Genomic DNA, 17,868 nt, shown 5'->3' with positions numbered 1-17,868 from the left:
TATTTTAATATAGCTTATATTTAAAATTAATATTGTTATTATGAACTTATAATAAATATTTGAGTTATTATTATGACTTATATAAGTGTCGTTATAATATCTTTTTAACTACTCGCAGTACGGGGAATCTGGTTTAAAGGGCCGCATAGGGTTGTTGGATTTCAGAAGTGCTATACGCCAAAATGGTCCTGCCCTCTGGTGTTTTATGTCTGGGCCCTGTCTGTACATAGTGACTGGAAAGTATTGTTTAAACGCTTATATAATAATAATAATAATAATAATAATAATAATAATAATAATAATAATAATAATAATAATAATAAATAATAATAATAATTAGACACGGTAAATATTATACTAAAATCTAGTGATAATAATACTATGTTTCGTCGAAAGAAATCATTTTAAAGTAAACGAAGCGTTGTCCGAGTATCGAGTCACCACCTTATCAAGTGAGTGCATAGTTACTTTCATCTTACACATAGATATGAAGTATTTAATATATATTACGTGTTTTGAGTGCATCGTTACTTTCATCTTACACGTAGATATGAAGTATTTAATATATATTACGTGTTGTGAGTGCATAGTTACTTTCATCTTACACATAGATATGAAGTATTTTATATAAATTACGTGCTATGTGTGCATATTATCTGAATACTTGTTGTCAATGCAGAATGAACGATTTTATACATGTTTTAAATGATTTAAATTGTATATGTATTTTATATCTACGATAATGTTGGGGTAAAACATGGGTAGATGTAATAGATGGAATATGAGTTTGATGATGAGGTGAGAGGTGTTATAGACCACGAGGTGAGGGTGAGAGGTTGACGACGTGAGAAGCCTTTTCCCAAACGATGGCCCCATCATTCAGCAGAGTATGGATGACAACCACGGACTATTCTAGACAATCTAGTGGAACACTAGCAGGCTCACAACCTGTAGGTGTTGTGAACGATGTGTTCACCCGGTGTACTCTAAAGTGATAATAAATGTAAGTTCTGTTTATGCTTATGTTTCTGTATTGATGATAACATCCCAAATGTGTTAAAAATGAATAAAAATACTTTTCTTCGAAAATGATTTGATAACGTATTTATCATGTTTTACTGGGAACAAATTCCGCAATATTTTTATTAAAAGAGGTACTCTGATTTTCATAAAACATAAACAAAATCGGTCTTTTCTGGCCGTGAAAATGAGGATGTCACAGTCTTCGCAATGTTGTATCATTTATAGGGTGTTTCTCCTCAATCGTCTGAACAGAATCAATAGGGAGAAGGAGCATCTAAAGTAGAACCTTCGAGAGTTGTTGCCAGGCCCATTATCAAGAAAGATCGTAAGGGCAAGGAAAAATTGATCAAATATGTGCCGATAATCGATGATGATGAAGACGAAGAGCCTGGTGAAGCTAAACTTAAAAAGCGGAAGGCTCGTGATGCTGAATTGAACGAAACTCAATGAATCATCAAGTTAGCTGAAGAGAAGGAAAGGGAAGAAAAGGAATCTCAGGCCACTCTTAAGAGAAAAATGTTATTATTTCCTAAGTAGACCTTTAAGAAGATTCAACATGATGCTGTGGAAATTCCTAGTAAATATTGGTTGGATCCTGTTGCATCCTTTGATCGTCAAAATTCTCAGGATTCGCAACTTGATCTTCCAATCACTACAAAAGAATTCAGGTTTCGTGCTTTTATGAAGGTTGTGAAAGCTCCTTGATGAATAAATGAATCGAGTATGAAATTAATCTAAGTTAATATTGAAGAATGAATGAGTAATTGAACGCAAGATGTAAATAAGATTTTGCTTCAGCTCTATTATGCTGTAAGTGTTTATAGAGAAAAATAGACAATGCTATTCACGTTATCTAACTCTAGTAAATGATCCTATTTATAGGACACACAAAGCTTACAAAAAATATACTAAGGCATTAACACTTAAGCTTCGTACAAAAGAGCCCTTGTAAAATACATTACAAATCATACGAAGAGTACAAAATAAGCATCGACTAATTACAACAAAACAACCCTTACAATCCCCCCCCCCCTTTTGTAATCATATTCGAAGTCTTCAGTTCGTAAGTAGTTGAATGGAATACAACATCACTCTCTGTATCTTAGTGTACCATGAGATAATCTTCTTAAGTTCCATTTTATCTCCTTCATTATTCTTCTTACAATGATTCATACGAACAATTAAGTTCGTATATTGAGAAGTTGAGTACAATTCCACCTCACCAGCCTGGAACAAAAATAGTTTTGATTTCCCAGACTTGTCCTTACCTGAGAAGACTATGTTGGGTTTTGAGCAATCTAACACTTCCTAAGTGTGCATACAACCCTAATAAACCTTGGATCTATGTTTTCTTCTAAAATACATGCAAATAATAATTTCCAAGGTTTCTTCCTAACTAGCATAGCATAAGGATTATGAATCATAAAACTACTAGTAGAAATACATACCTTTTGATGATGGTTGATTGTTTGGAGTTTGAGAGCCAAGCACCAATAATGTGAATGCCTCAAATGGAATCACAAATCACCACAAACGTTTGGAAAACTTTGAGAAAGTAGTATACTTTCTTGTGGAATCGGCCACCACTAAGTCTCACACAACTAGAGTCTGCACTTAGAGCCATATTTCTTGCATCATATGCTTCTTTATATAGTGTGCATGGTTAGGGTGAAACCCTAATAACCCATGTCTTTTCTTTTCCAAGGATCCATGGGTTAAAAGCTCCATGGATTATCCATGGACTTCCATATTAGCTTAGCCCATTAACAAATGAGTATTAGCCCACACTATATAAAATATAATAGCCCATAATTTAATTAGTCTTCTTTTTAATCTCTAAATTAATTCATAATTAATTTAAGACTAAAACTAATCAAATAACATGACTTCATATTAACATATTATAACTTATAATATATTAATAAATCGTAAGTATACAATTCTCATAAAATTATCCATAAATCGTTTGGGTGAAGTGCAACCCAAATGGATCATGCCGGGTCGGGTCAAGTATGTACCAAATAAGTTATGGACTTAGACACCTTATCCAACAGACTCCCACTTGGATAAGTCTAATAACTATATTTTCGTATGTTACTTCAGGAACCAACCAGCAATTGTAGCTCTCAAAAACTCTGTTGAACTATGAAGCGCCATTTTAGATAAGTGATCATATAATCCTCTGTTCTCATGATATCAGCCGGACAAATACATGGAACAACGTCGTACTTATTTTCCAGCAGTTTGTTTCCCGATTTTCGATTTGTTTGACAAAGAACTTAATCGAACACATCAATTTAGTTCTGACCGGCCAGTACATAGGTCACAACAAAATCATCGAGGGGCCCAGATATCACTTCTATTTATAGAAGGAACAGATAAACTTCGACTCATATGCTTGTTCTACTACTTGTTGAATTGTACACAAAGGGACGTTTTATAACATCAAGTTACTGATGTGTTTACGTGCAATCAATGCACAACCAACTCATAGATAACAACTCATATCTCTAGGTTTGAAGATTTATATGATATTACCGTCTCACGATCACTCGAGATAAATTCCATGAAATGATACAAGTGAGCGTGGGTTTATTCCAATACTGATAACTTATGAGCACTCATGAATGTTGTAGCAACCATTGCTATGACTAAACCCATTTAGCCATCTACAAACTCGATTCATGACAATCTTGATTCATACCCACTTCCAACATATGAACGACTGTGGAGTGTTTAAATAACTTAGTCATTCGGAAAGAATAACCTAGCTATTTTGGAAGTCAAAACATGCAAAGTGAAACACAATAATAATCGAATCCAATATGGTCTCAGAACCCTTTTGAATATAAATAGAACCACCTTTTATTCATATTGATTACACATTATTCATTGTATAATGTTTCAAACAATCAACTTAAGACTTGAATAAAGAAAACAGTCGTCCCATGCTCCTGGCATGTACACTTTGTTTTTCTAAACAATAGTTATGCCATACTCCAAGTATGCACACTATGTTTGTCTATGATCCTTACATTGTGATGTAGATCAATTGAACATGATTCCAATGATACTCATTTCACAATCACAAATCCTTATTGTAAATGTGAGAATCCCCGATTCCTATCATTTACCAAAAAATATGTTAGATTTTAAACTTTTATGCAATGTTCCTCTTGTAATGATTATTCACAAAGTCACCAAAACCTTGTCACCAGTCATTACAGAGTATTCCAAAGAAGGTCAACTTCTATGGAACGGAAGTCTCATATTCAAAGTACATTGCTTTGAACATCCTTCTTGCATTAAGGTTTTCTAATCTTACATAGATTGAATAACTTCCACCTATGGAGACATTTCCATAGTCTCATTTTGACTATCACTTCCAAACAAGAGTTACTTCTTTTCAGAGCATGTCAATACGGTCCTTTCCGACAACTTACATCATACTTCCAACTTTCCCTAAGCAACCAATCTTTGGCGAACCTCAGATTATCCTCGACAATTGCTTAATCACTTTAGTCATATCCAGTTCTAGAGTTTTCCCTTCTCAATGCCTTAAGCATTTGGAAAATTTAGAAAAGATGAATATTATAGCACACGCAATCGATCCTATATCCGAAGCATATGGGACATGATTCATGATGTTTGACAAAGACATGATACTAGACAAGTCTTTTGCTACAATATTTTTCATTTGCCATGTTTTCAAAATTTAACTATGAAGAGGGATGACGTAATCATAATCGAATTTTGAAAACGCAATATATATAGCATTTCTTCAAGTTGAACCATTCCAACACAAAATTCATATACATATATATATATATATATATATATATATATATATATATATATATATATATATATTCTTGACTAAAGATGATTAAAATCTCAATCTAAGCTTTAGAATTGAAATGAAGTATAATTTCATCTCCCTTAATTATAGCAAAACAACTTTTCAACCCCTGCAACTTCACGAATTGAAACTTTGTTTTCTATAATTAACATTGCTAACTTGCAACACTAAACGTAATAATCATGTTCCCACTAACATGATGATTATCAACATAACACTTATTCTCCCACTAGCTCTGACATATTTCCAGAAATCAGCTGGACTTCTGAAATTTAGATTCATACACCCTTTCTTAGATAGCTCACATGTGTATCTAAACAATTTTCAGAACTATGAAAAGGGATACCGTAATCATAGTCTCAATTTCTTAGACCTTTGCCATTTCTCACAAGTCTATGTTAGTGTGCCGGTTAACCACACACGCTCCACTAACGACTTTTGAAAATGCAAATAACACAACTGATATCTACGTAAAATCTACTTAATGAAAGCATTTCCTCACCATCATTTTCATGAATCGGAGAGAAACCTTATGACACTTAGATTTTATAGTGTATGAGTTCCTATCCATGTGAATTTGTCAAAACCATAATCACAAGATAAGGTTAGTGACAAATTTAGCCTTACATGGATTAAACTTGTTCAGTCTTAGTTTCTTGTCACCTTGGTAGCACAACGCCCACCAATGCTTCCACGTTGAACTCTGATAACTCACATGCAAATTCAACTTATTTGAAGTAGGTACAGAAATAAGAATTATGTCAACACGATAGGTTGCAAACCTGAAGTCGTGTGCTAGTGATAAATTACAGGTTTTACTCTTGATTAAATCTTGAAACTCTTTCAGGATCTTTAAGGCTCCCACTGTCCCCTTGACATATAAGTTTCCCCAGTCAAGAACCATTCCTTGACAAAACAAATATTCAAGGGATAGTGCGGATTCTTATCAAGACTAACACTTCACACAATTTGTCTTAGTCGGTCTTTGTCTCATTCAAGACATCACAACTTACCAATCTCAAATGTACAAGAGTAGAAAACATTTTACTCTTACATTTGACTAGTGTTAATAAATCTTCCTTTATGTCACTCATCTTCTTGGAGTATGACTTAAAGAATTGTTTTGGAACGAAGTATGACTCATCTTCTTGATTTTAACCAATCCAACAATTCATGACCTCTCTTCTTAGCTATAACAATGCACTAAGACATCCTTAGAGTATGAATTTGTGATATGGTTTCATAATCATTAAGATGATCATGAAATATGATACTAAAGTACTCTCCCATCCTTTCAGATTTGAGAAACTTTTATCTTTCTGCCTAATTTGATTCTTCTCATTTGTTTTGTCATACGTTGTAACCTTTCCAATGTTACATAATTATACTTAACCTTATAAGTATAATCATATTTACTAATCTTTAGTAAATCATGACAAATCAATCTTTATGGTGGACCTCGACCAGCGCACACCCAGTGTACCTAATTCCTTAGTCCTTCAATTGACTCACATATACATGTGATCAAAGAATTAGTCTTAATTTTCAAAGATGAAAATTCTCATTCATCATACAATACAACTTGTATGATTCCAAGTTTCTATCCAAATGAAACTTGAGTGATGAAAAACTTTCTTCATTTGGTAAATTCAGACACTACCACAAATGAAAGAATCAAATCCACTTTCCAATATTACTATTACTGGAAACATATAAGCAACAATTTTCTACAGATGCCATTGTAAGGATATTTTAAAAATAAATAAAATTAAAACCCTTTTTTTCTTTTATTTTAAAACTTTGCGGAAAAAATTATCCTTACAATCAACATGAAAACCTTGTTGTTATCTATTCATAAACAATATATTATAACTCTTAAGCAACAACTCAAAATTCTGATTACCGAACCATGCGATCGAAACCCACCTTCGCAATCAGAATCAACATATACTTACTTTAAGCTTCCTATCTTTTCTTTGATTCTTAAAACATCAACAGGTGACCCATTCACATTATGTAATAAGAATCTCCAAATAGGAACCTAATAGAGTTAGTCAGTGGACTTTCACTGAAGTAGAGTCAAACTTTTTGACTTGATCAATCTTATGATCTTTCAGGTAAATATGGCAGGTTTGCAATCAGTGTCCCTCCCTTTGGCAATAAAACATATGGACCCTTTGGTAATGGCACATGAGACTATCTCAGACTTAGCCTTTCTCTTTACCATTTGGTCAACCGAGTTGACTATGGCCGATCCCTTTCCATTGGGAAGAGAAATCTTTTTCTAGATATTCAATGCTACCATTTCCAATGTCCATTTAAGACTTGGGAAGTTGTTCTTTTAATCAAATTTGCTTTACTGGTGTTTGAAATCATTGCTGATTCCACAACACCAAGCAAATAGATAAGACCATTAAGGATCATGTCATAGTCTGTCTCATAGTAGTCCCAAAGAGACTCACTATGTTACTAAGAAAGTGATTTAACATCCAACTTTCACGAGACTTTGACACCCAACTCTCCCGGCTTGTCAATATGTGACTTTATCTCCAAGATGTGAGCATACATAGACTATACTTGCCAATAGGGATTGAGTGACTTTAAACTTTTCAAGAACTTGTGGGTGAGGGAGAATAATTGGAGGAGGTGGAGGAAGTGAAGCATGATGTTGAGGGACACCATATTCAAGAGATTTGGGAAGATCATAGTTGTCTGAACCAGACATCTATAATGGGAGAAAATCAAGTTAGTTGATTCAAAGTCCTTAATATAACACCCAATATGAAATATTAAGGCTAGGACCCAACACAATATTTTATAACTTGGAAGAGGGATGTCGTAATCCAAACTATAAAAAAATTTGAAGGTAGGGAATGACGATTCACCAATTTCCACCATGAAAAACGAAATAATTTATTAGGTTTTAATTGGATTTGAAATTCCTAGATCTTTTGAGATTCATTGAACTTTTCAATGGCATGTTTCAATCTCGAGTGTGCCCTCTCAAATTTTGTGACTGGGATGCTGAGGATCACAAAACAAGGTGTCAATAACCATACCAATTCACTTGGTACCCTTAATATTATCACATAATCAATGTGCCGGTTAACCACACACACTCCATTGATCTATGACAAACATTAAGTCACCCTTCGTGATCCTTACTAGTCCAAGTTAGTGTGCCGGTTAACCACACACGCTCCACCAACGACTTGGTAAGGTACAAAGTGTGAATTCCATGGGCTAGCACCAAATTCACATTTTTCCTAAAGTAACTAAGATTGGGAATTAAATAAAACATTTAGTTACTTTATAATATTCATCATACTTAATGATAATTTATATGTCCTTGTCTTACCCGTTCGGCTAACGACCCTCCACCAGTCAAGCAAGCGGTGGGTGAGAGTGGACAACCATTAAGTTGCCATTTTATAGGCAACAACCTTATACCCACCTTATAGGTCGGCTTCGTGAATGAGGCCTACTAATGGTAGAACGAATTGTTCTTATACATATATATAATAATTAACCATTAATCTTATAATAGTATAAGGGTAGAATTTTAACTTTTAAAACTTCTAGGGTATGGAATTAAAGTTTGTGTGAGACTTTACAAATTCCAAAACTTGAGGGAAAGTTTTGAACAATTCATAAACTTTTGGATATTCATAACTTATGAGTCTTAATTAAGTGTTTAATACTTTTAATGAAGAGTCTCTTGGAAATCCATAACTTGAGGACAAGTTATGAAGTTCATAAAAGCATTTATTAGAAAAACTCTTCAAAAGTGTAACTTATCACTTCTTAAAAAACATTTAGAAGAAAAAACTTTTGGAATTCCATAACTTGAGGACAAATTATGAATTCTATTAAAACACATAAAGATCAAGAATTAACTAACAAACAATTTGCAAATAATTCCTATGATCTAACAAAACTCATATTAACGTGAACATCCACATCAACAATTTCAAGAATCATATGAACACATATAAACTTGAAATTTTGATTATAACTTTGAAATTGGTCCACCATTATCATTACCACATCAAAAACAGGTTTTATGAGTCCAAAAAAGGTTAAGGTAATGATTCTAGACCAATTCCAACACCAAAACTCGAAAATCTGCACTCAGGCCTGCCAACTCGTCGAGTGCATGAACTGACTCGGCGAGTTGGTTGAATCTACACATGGAATCGGTGAGTACCATGAATGGACTCAGCGAGTTTGCTGTGCAGAATGCAGTTTTTCGACATTTTTCAGCAATTTGCATCAAATATTCAAGAAAACAAGCCTAGGCTCTGATACCACTATTGGGTTTTGAGCAATCTAACAATTCCTAAGTGTGCATGCAACCCTAATAAACCTTGGATCTATGTTTTCTTCTAAAATACATGCAAATAATACTTTCCAAGGTTTCTTCCTAACTAGCATAGCATAAGGATTATGAATCATAAAACTACTAGTAGAAATACATACCTTTTGATGATGGTTGATTGTTTGGAGTTTGAGAGCCAAGCACCAATAGTGTGAATGCGTCAAATGGAATCACAAATCACCACAAACGTTTGGAAAACTTTGAGAGAGTAGTATACTTTCTTGTGGAATCGGCCACCACTAAGTCTCACACAAATAGAGTCTGCACTTAGAGCCATATTTCTTGCATCATATGATTCTTTATATAGTGTGCATGGTTAAGGTGAAACCCTAATAACCCATGTCTTTTCCTTTCCAAGGATCCATGGGTTAAAAGCTCCATGGATCATCCATGGACTTCCATATTAGCTTAGCCCATTAACAAATGAGTATTAACCCACATTATATAAAATATAATAGCCCATAATTTAATCAGTCTTCTTTTTAATCTCTAAATTAATTCATAATTAATTTAAGACTAAAACTAATCAAATAACATGACTTCATATTAATATATTATAACTTATAATATATTAATAAATCGTAAGTATACAATTCTCATAAAATTATCCATAAATCGTTTGGGTGCAGTGCAACCCAAATGGACCATGCCGGGTCGGATCAAGTATGTACCAAATAAGTTATGGACTTAGACACCTTATCCAACAGACTAAACCAAATGGCTTCAAGAAAATTTCACCATCAACATACTTCTTTAAATATGCTTGAGTCTTCGAAGGAGCCATGGGAGCTGTAATTTCCAATCCTTTAGTTGTAGCCAACTCCATATTAGTTAATGCTAAGCATTCATAATAATTTTCAATAAAGATCTTGATGTGAGTAACTCCCAACTTGTACTCGTCTGGATTAGTATTATGAAGACATGAGAAAGATATTTCCTTCAGCAGTAATGCAACTTGTATAAGATCATACAAGTTCATTAAAGGAAAATCAGCAATTGTAAACTCACAAACATTCCCATTCGCCCTAGCCACCACATACATCATATTCTGGACTGCTTTTTCAAAAACAACATCATTCTTTATGCTAATATCTTTCTTTATGTTTATCAACGACCACACTTCTTCAGCTGGTTTTGCAAGAACTGCATGAAACCCGATTTTCATATGAGTTCCTTCATCCTTCTCTTTGAACTTGCTTGCGGCTTTGAACTGGGGCATGATGAACATCATTTCATTAATTGGAAAGTCCAATTGGCTTGCATCAGTATTTGTGACAATATAGCTCTAGTTTGGCTTCTTTTCGAATGAATACATGTGATTAAATGCAACCTTGGCTTCAATTATTTCATAGTTGTAATGCTTTGATAGATCACCTTTGTTCATGCCAGGAGGATCACTTGCTCTTTGAGTCATTATACTCTGTACTAATCTCATCCTCTCCAAGTTCAACCTCAGTCTCAACCTTCTTTTCTTCCTTAGACTTTTCTATAAATTGATTTTCCTCTTGCCTTGAAAGCTGAGTCTTCTATTACTTCTTTCACATTTGAACCACTCCCACGAATATCAGCAGATTTATCAATCACAATTCCTTTCGAAGTTGGTCTTGTAATTGGCACAGTTGTTACTACTATCGAATAAATAGGACCAACAGATGCTATAATTGGTTTTGTTGTTGGGATCTTCGAATGAAATACATTTTCCACCATCTTCGCATCATCACCTCCAGCCTTCAAACCTTCACTCTTCCTTTCTTCCCCTTGCACCACTGTAAAAACAGGTGGGGCATTTGTTGTGGGAAGAAGGTTGGATATGTGGGAAAGAGGAGCCAACTGTTGGAGAAGGAAGGCTTCGAATTGAGAAAACTTATGGAAGAGATCTTCTAAAGATAGTTGACAAGATGAAGCTGGTTTTGAAGATAAGATTTTGAGTTCCTTTAACAGTGTGAGAACTTCCATAAAATTTTTGTTTTTAGTTGTCGAAAGTTGAGCTATTTGGGGACTCAAACTTTCGTACAACTTAGCAAACTTTGTTATAGCATCACAAATTATATCCACCTTCTGATTTAGAGATGCAAATTTTGTGCGAACAACTGCAATCTCTTTTTCCATGTCTTGGCGAAGCTCTTGAAGTTTAAAATTCACATCCTCTCTCACCTTTTTAACATCTTGAATGAATAATACATTAAGTTCCTTTGCCACCATTTTCAAATCTCACGTTCACATGTATAATTCTGAGAATTGACCCTCATCTCATTGTTCTTATCACATATATCAACTTTCTCCAATAGATGAGACTCAGAATCTTTGATCATTCCTGAAACTTTTGATATGATTCTTCCTTCTAACAGTTTTAACAAACCATCAACTTCTAAACTCGTCACTGAATTACCTCCCCCAAGATCTGCTTGTGATTGAAGAATTGAATGGAGCTTTGTATTCAAGATCTTGAACTGCTTCATTCTCATTAGCATGTGACCTGGGAAATCAGTTTCTTCTTCATCCAACTCCAAGTTTTCAAACGTGCTTCCAAAACCTTCTGATTCATGCTTAGTTTCCATAAAAATAGACTCTTGAATTGGTGAAGTGGTTGTGGGTGGATTAGTCGATTGTGAAGAAAAAAGAGAAGTAATTGGTTGTTTGATAATGTTTTCGAAGGTAGGAGAATCAGTAGTGGAAGTAGTGGGTATGACAGGTGTGACTTGTGGAGTAAAAGAAACAAAAGTTTCTGAGGTAACATTCGAAGGTTTACCTTGTTTAGCTTTCTACAAAGCATCCTCACCCATGATGACATGTGCATCTGTATTAGATACGTTTACAAGAATGTCAGAAGTTCATGCCTTGTTCAGCTTTCTACAGCTGTCTGTGCAGGAGTAGAAGTTTCTTTGTTAAGATTATCTTCTGGAGTTTCTGGAATTGTTTCATCTTCATCAGCTATAGACTCAGAAGAGATGATCATTTTGATTTTCTTCTTCTTCTTCTTGGAAATGTGCTTAGCCATATCAATAGCCCTTCGTTTCTTTGAAGATGGAGAAATAGGCGCTGGAATTTCACAAAACAGGACTCCCTGATGAGTAAGTTGTGGCTTTCGTACAACATTCGTGAGTGGAGATCCGCTCTAGTGCTTGGATTTCATTTTGATTCTTCAAAATACACTGGTCTTCGAATAAATAATTTATCTTTGAGTTAATGGTGTATCAGCAACTGAAACTTTGGGTATTATTGGCTCTGCTTCAGTAACTAGTAACTTCTTTGTAACCTTCGTAGATTTAGACTCTTTGATTTGTTTCTCAGAAGAACCAGCACCAGTTTTCTTCGTTCGTTTGGACTTCGTCTCTTCCCTTTCCAAAAGAATTCCAGTTTCAATAGTTTTATCACATGTTTGCAAGTAAGTCACTAAGACTGTGTTCATTGGATCGACTCGTTTGAGCATTGCATCTGGAATACGAGCTACAACTGGAAACTCCTCAGTATCATCATCAGTTGCATCCTTCGGAAAACTATACACATGGAAACCAAATTTTTCTTCATCATTAGGAACCATAAACCTCCATTCTCCCCTTGTCCAAACCAACTGTTCTCCCAGTTAAACACCTCAAGAAAATGCCAAATAAGAAATTCCAAACACTACGAAGACCCGACTTCTTGAAGTCACTAATCTTTGATAGTTAAGGTTGATGACACATTTCATTAAACATATGTACAATTTGTGGAAAGTTAAAATTGACATATGGTGTGGAATTAGGAATGTTGAGAATCTGACAGAAAAGCTTCTTGGATAGTCTGACCTTTTTATTAGTCACCAGATTGAAAGTAACTGCGTCCAAAGCTTTCGAATAGGTAGCAGTTGATCCATCTTGTGAGAGCCATGAAAGAGGAACAGAAACGAGTTAAACATGGCTTTTGACAGTACAAAACTCTTCAAAGAAACAATTAGCATCCTGAGTTCCTCAGGCTAATGAGAAACATTTTCCTCCACTTGATAATTTGTACGCTAACTCTTCATAATCGGCAACGAAGTAACATCATCAGTGGTGTGAGAAAGAGTTGCATCAGGATTAGCAGCAGTCGCCAATGTTAGGGTTTGAAATCTTGATGTTTACCAGAGAGTATTTGGGAATTTGAAAGTGTAAATTGATAATGAACCCTTGAATCCCCTTTTATATGTAACCGTTGATTTTGAAATCAAAGCGATATGTGCATTTAATGAACTTTGACGTGTCACCGAGAAAACCGCATCATGATGATGATAAAGTAACCATGCATGATAATGTAATCGCCACGTCTCCTCAAAACCTGGACATAATACAAAACGTCCCCTCAAACAGGCTGGTTTGTTTGCCCCAATGGAATAGTAACCGTCGGAACACTTCGGATGGAAGTAAGGCTTTTTTACTTTAGGGTTTCAAAGTAAAGTCATTTGCCAGATGTTTGAAATCATCATCCTGAGTTGGTATGACTCAGAACCTCAAGGATTTCATGTGTGTAGTGTTTCAAAGAATATAGATGAGAAGCAATAATTTTTTTTTTGGATATTCAGTGATGTCAAAAATTCAATTTGACACGAAGGCAGTTAAAACCCTGGGCAAAAATTTCTTCGTTAATTATCAAGAGAGATAATCAACAGCTTGTGTATGTTCTCGTGAATTACAATCGAATACTTGTAAAGAAGTATCAAAGGGATTCTTTTAAAAGGATTTTAAGGTGGCTTAATGAATTTCGTTACATATCAACCTAAACATAAGGTGAGTAAGTGTAACAGAAACTACTTGTTTGACCAGTGTAGTTAGTGACAAGTTTGCTTTGGAAAACTTTTAACTGACATTGAATTTCAGATAAAACTGACACTGAAATCATATTCAACAAAAAAAAAAAAAATTGTGTTCTGGATCCTGTTGGGTAACAAACATTTTGGGTTTCAAATGTTTGATCAAGATCACTCATAAGAAATGAATATGATTTGGAGTTTCGAATGTAGGTACATAAACAAATGTTTCGTTAAAGCCTGGAACATAGTTCCCCATCAATTCCTTAAATGTTGATAGATTTGGGTTTCACTTTCATCACGGTCTCATGATGTCTGATCATAAACACAAATTTGTGATATATCTAGGTTTCGATTGGTTTGATCAGAAACCTCTTGGACATATGTCATCGTGTATGATTGTGTAAGAATTTTGAGATGAAAAAGATTGGTATAAGAAACATGTACCTCTATTTTTTTTGGACCAAACAGCGAACTCTTAACTCATGTGAGAAGAGTTAGGTAGCTCAGAAGACTAATGTGAATACAAGCCTGATTGGCAGGAAATCTTCGTATGAAATTTTCATTAAGGCTTTAGAACATTGAGTAAATTAAAGGCCTTGGTCAACATGTTGCAGCATGCTTCTAGGGACATCTTAACTAGTTCAAAGTGTGTGAAAAATACCTGACCCTAGAACTGCAAGCACGACTCCAAGAGATTTAGCATGAAAATCTACAACAAACAACAAAAAGAAAGAAAAAACAAAATATTTTTGTTTTTTTTTTAACTTTTGAAAAACAAACAAAAAAAAATCTTTTTGGAATTTTTGATTTTTCAAAAAAAAAATGTAGTTGTTGCAAAAATACGAAATTTAGACACTCATTAAAAAAATGACAAATATACGAATTTGAAGAATTGACTATGTACAGTAACCTTTGAATACTGAATGACATTCCTTTTTCTTTGATGACGTATCCATGAACCATTCCTTTTTGACCATCAATCTCCTTTTTCGCATGGAAATGAATTTCCATCGATCATTCCAAGTCCTGCCAAAATTGTTACAAAAGACTTTTCATCTAAAGGTTTTTGTGAAAATATCAACTACCTGATGTGTTGTTTTCACAAAATGCACTTCAATATTTCCGTCTTTCACATGATCCTTGATGAAATGATAACGAAGAGCAATATGTTTAGTCTTTGAATGCTACACATGATTATGACAAATTCTTATGGCATTTTGAGAATCACACTATAATGGAATCTTTTTCATATTAATTTCATAATCCCCCAATTGGCTTTGAATCTAAATGATTTGTGAAGTACATGCGGCAGCAGCCACATATTCAGCTTCAGCAGTTGAAATTGATACACATGTTTGCTTCTTCGACTGCCAGCTCACCAATTTGCCATCAAGCAATTGACAACCACTACTTGTGCTTTTCCTATCAAGATTACAACCTGCCAAGTCTACATCCGAAAAAGCTTGAATAAAGAACCCAGATTTCGAAGGATACCACAATCCTAACGAAATTGTTCCTTTAAGATAACAAAATATATTCTTCACAACAGTGAGATGTGGTTCTCGCGGATTTCACTAATACCTTGCACAATTACACACAGAAAACATGATGTCAGGTCTACTAGCAATAAAATAAAGTAACGAACCTATCATGCTTCTGTAAAGAGTTAGATCAACTGCAGGTTTATCTAACGAAGGTGTCAGCTTTATGCCAGTTGCCATCAGAACTCGTAATTTTGTGCTATTCGTCAATCCAAACTTCTCTAGAAAATTCTTCGTATATTTTTCTTGATTGATAAAAATATCTTCTCTGTTAGGGGTGTAAACGAGCCGACTAGATCCGAATACTACCAATCTCGAAGCTCGGCTTGACTAAAATACTCGAGCTTGAAACTCGGCTCGAACTCAACTTGAGCCTTGATTTTAAGCTCGAGCTCGGGCTCGTGAAATACTCGATAGTGTCGAGCCCGGCTCAGCTCGACTAATATTTTTAAAAAAATCAAAATCAAACATTCCACATGTAAATGTCCAAACTATCAAAAAACCACTATTAGTCACCGAATATCAATATAACATCAACCATATATGTCATAAATGAATAATTATAAAGAAATGACATATATCTTATAAATGAACAATTATAAAGAAATGGCATATATGTAAATTACACTAAGCTCGACTAAGCTCGCGAGCCTTACGAGCTGAGTATTTTTGTACTTAAGCTCGACTTGATAAGGTACTCGAGTAGCTCGAGCTCGAGCTCGGGTCGATTAAGGTCGAGTCGATTTCGAGTATTTTCCGACTCGGTCTCGAGTTTCTCATGAGTTGGCTTGTCTCACTTACACCCCTATTCTCTGTTTTGACGAATATTCAATCCAAGAAAATTATTGATTTTTTCCATTATGCTCATTTTAAACTTGCTTTTCATCAAAATTTTGAATTCACTAGACAAGGAAGGGTCAGTTGAGCCAAAAAATATATCATCAACATAGTATTAAACAAGCATTAGATGATTCCCAACTTTCTTTCGAAATAATGTGGGATCAACTGATGCTTGTTTAAATTTAGATTGTTTCACAAATGAAGTAAGCGTTGCATACCATGCTTGTGGTGCTTGTTTCAAACCATAAATTGCCTTATCTATAATATAAACAAGATCAGGATGTTCTTCGTTAATAAAACCTGGGGGTTGTTCAACATAAACAGTTTCTTCAAGCTCTCCATTTAAAAAGTGCACACTTCAAATCTATTTGAAAAACATCAAAGTCTTTGTAAGCTGCATAAGCCAGAAATATATGAACAGCCTCGAGTCTTGCGATAGGGAAAAGAGTTTCTTCATAATCTATTCCTTCTTGTTGAGAATAACCTTTAACAACAAGCCTGGCTTTGTTTCGAACAATGTTTCCATGTTTGTCGGTTTTGTTTTTGAAAATCCATTTTAACCCAACAATTGAAACATCATTTGGCTTAGGAATTAATCTTCAAACCTCATTTCGTTCAAATTCAGATAATTCAGATTGCATTGCAACAACCCAATCTGAGTGTTCCATTGCAATCTTAATTGTCTTTGGTTCAATTTTAGAGATAAAAACATTGAACATGCAAAATTCTTGATGAGTATTTAATACCTCATTCTTCACACGAATTTGAGCTCTTGTTAAGACTCCCTCTTGTGGATTACCAATTATTTGCTCCTTCGGATGATCCTTTATCCATTTTTACATTGGTGGATAAGCTGAATCAAATTCCAAAGGTGCATCTTCATATAAATCATCATTTTCTGAACCTGCAACTGAACATGCATCATTAATATCATGAAAATATTCATTTTGTTCAACTTGGTCCCCCTAAATATCAGTATTCACTCTCCCATTCTCCCCCTCAAAAGAATGCTCCCGCTCGAAAGAATGCTCCCTCTCAATAATAGTGTTCGAATCCAAGTGCTCCCCTTCCACTGGATTAATATGCATACATTCGTCCATTGTTTGATGATGTGATGTTGAACTATCATTGAACTTCGTTGATTCAAATATATGATTGTCATTCGCATTAACTTCAGCATCAACAGCATAATTTGAAATTCCAAAAACCAAATCATAATCGATATCCAATGGTTGTGAAGGTTCAGATTCTTCATGCATTTCTTTCAAAATAGGATGATTTTCAAAATGTTTTTCTGTTTGTTTGATATAATAATCATCAAATGTAAGATTAAATGTTTCTTCCACTTTTCATGTTCTTTTGTTTAGTACTCGATAGGTGACTAGATTATGCGAATATCCAAGGAAAACCCCTTCATCAGCTTTTGCTTGAAACTTCGAAAGATTGCCCCTAAAATTCATAA

The sequence above is a fragment of the Lactuca saligna genome, chromosome 8 (assembly GCF_052625555.1).
Source record: "Lactuca saligna cultivar CGN05327 chromosome 8, ASM5262555v1, whole genome shotgun sequence".
NCBI classification, from domain to species: domain Eukaryota; kingdom Viridiplantae; phylum Streptophyta; class Magnoliopsida; order Asterales; family Asteraceae; genus Lactuca; species Lactuca saligna.
Note: the sequence above shows the minus strand (reverse complement) of the source record.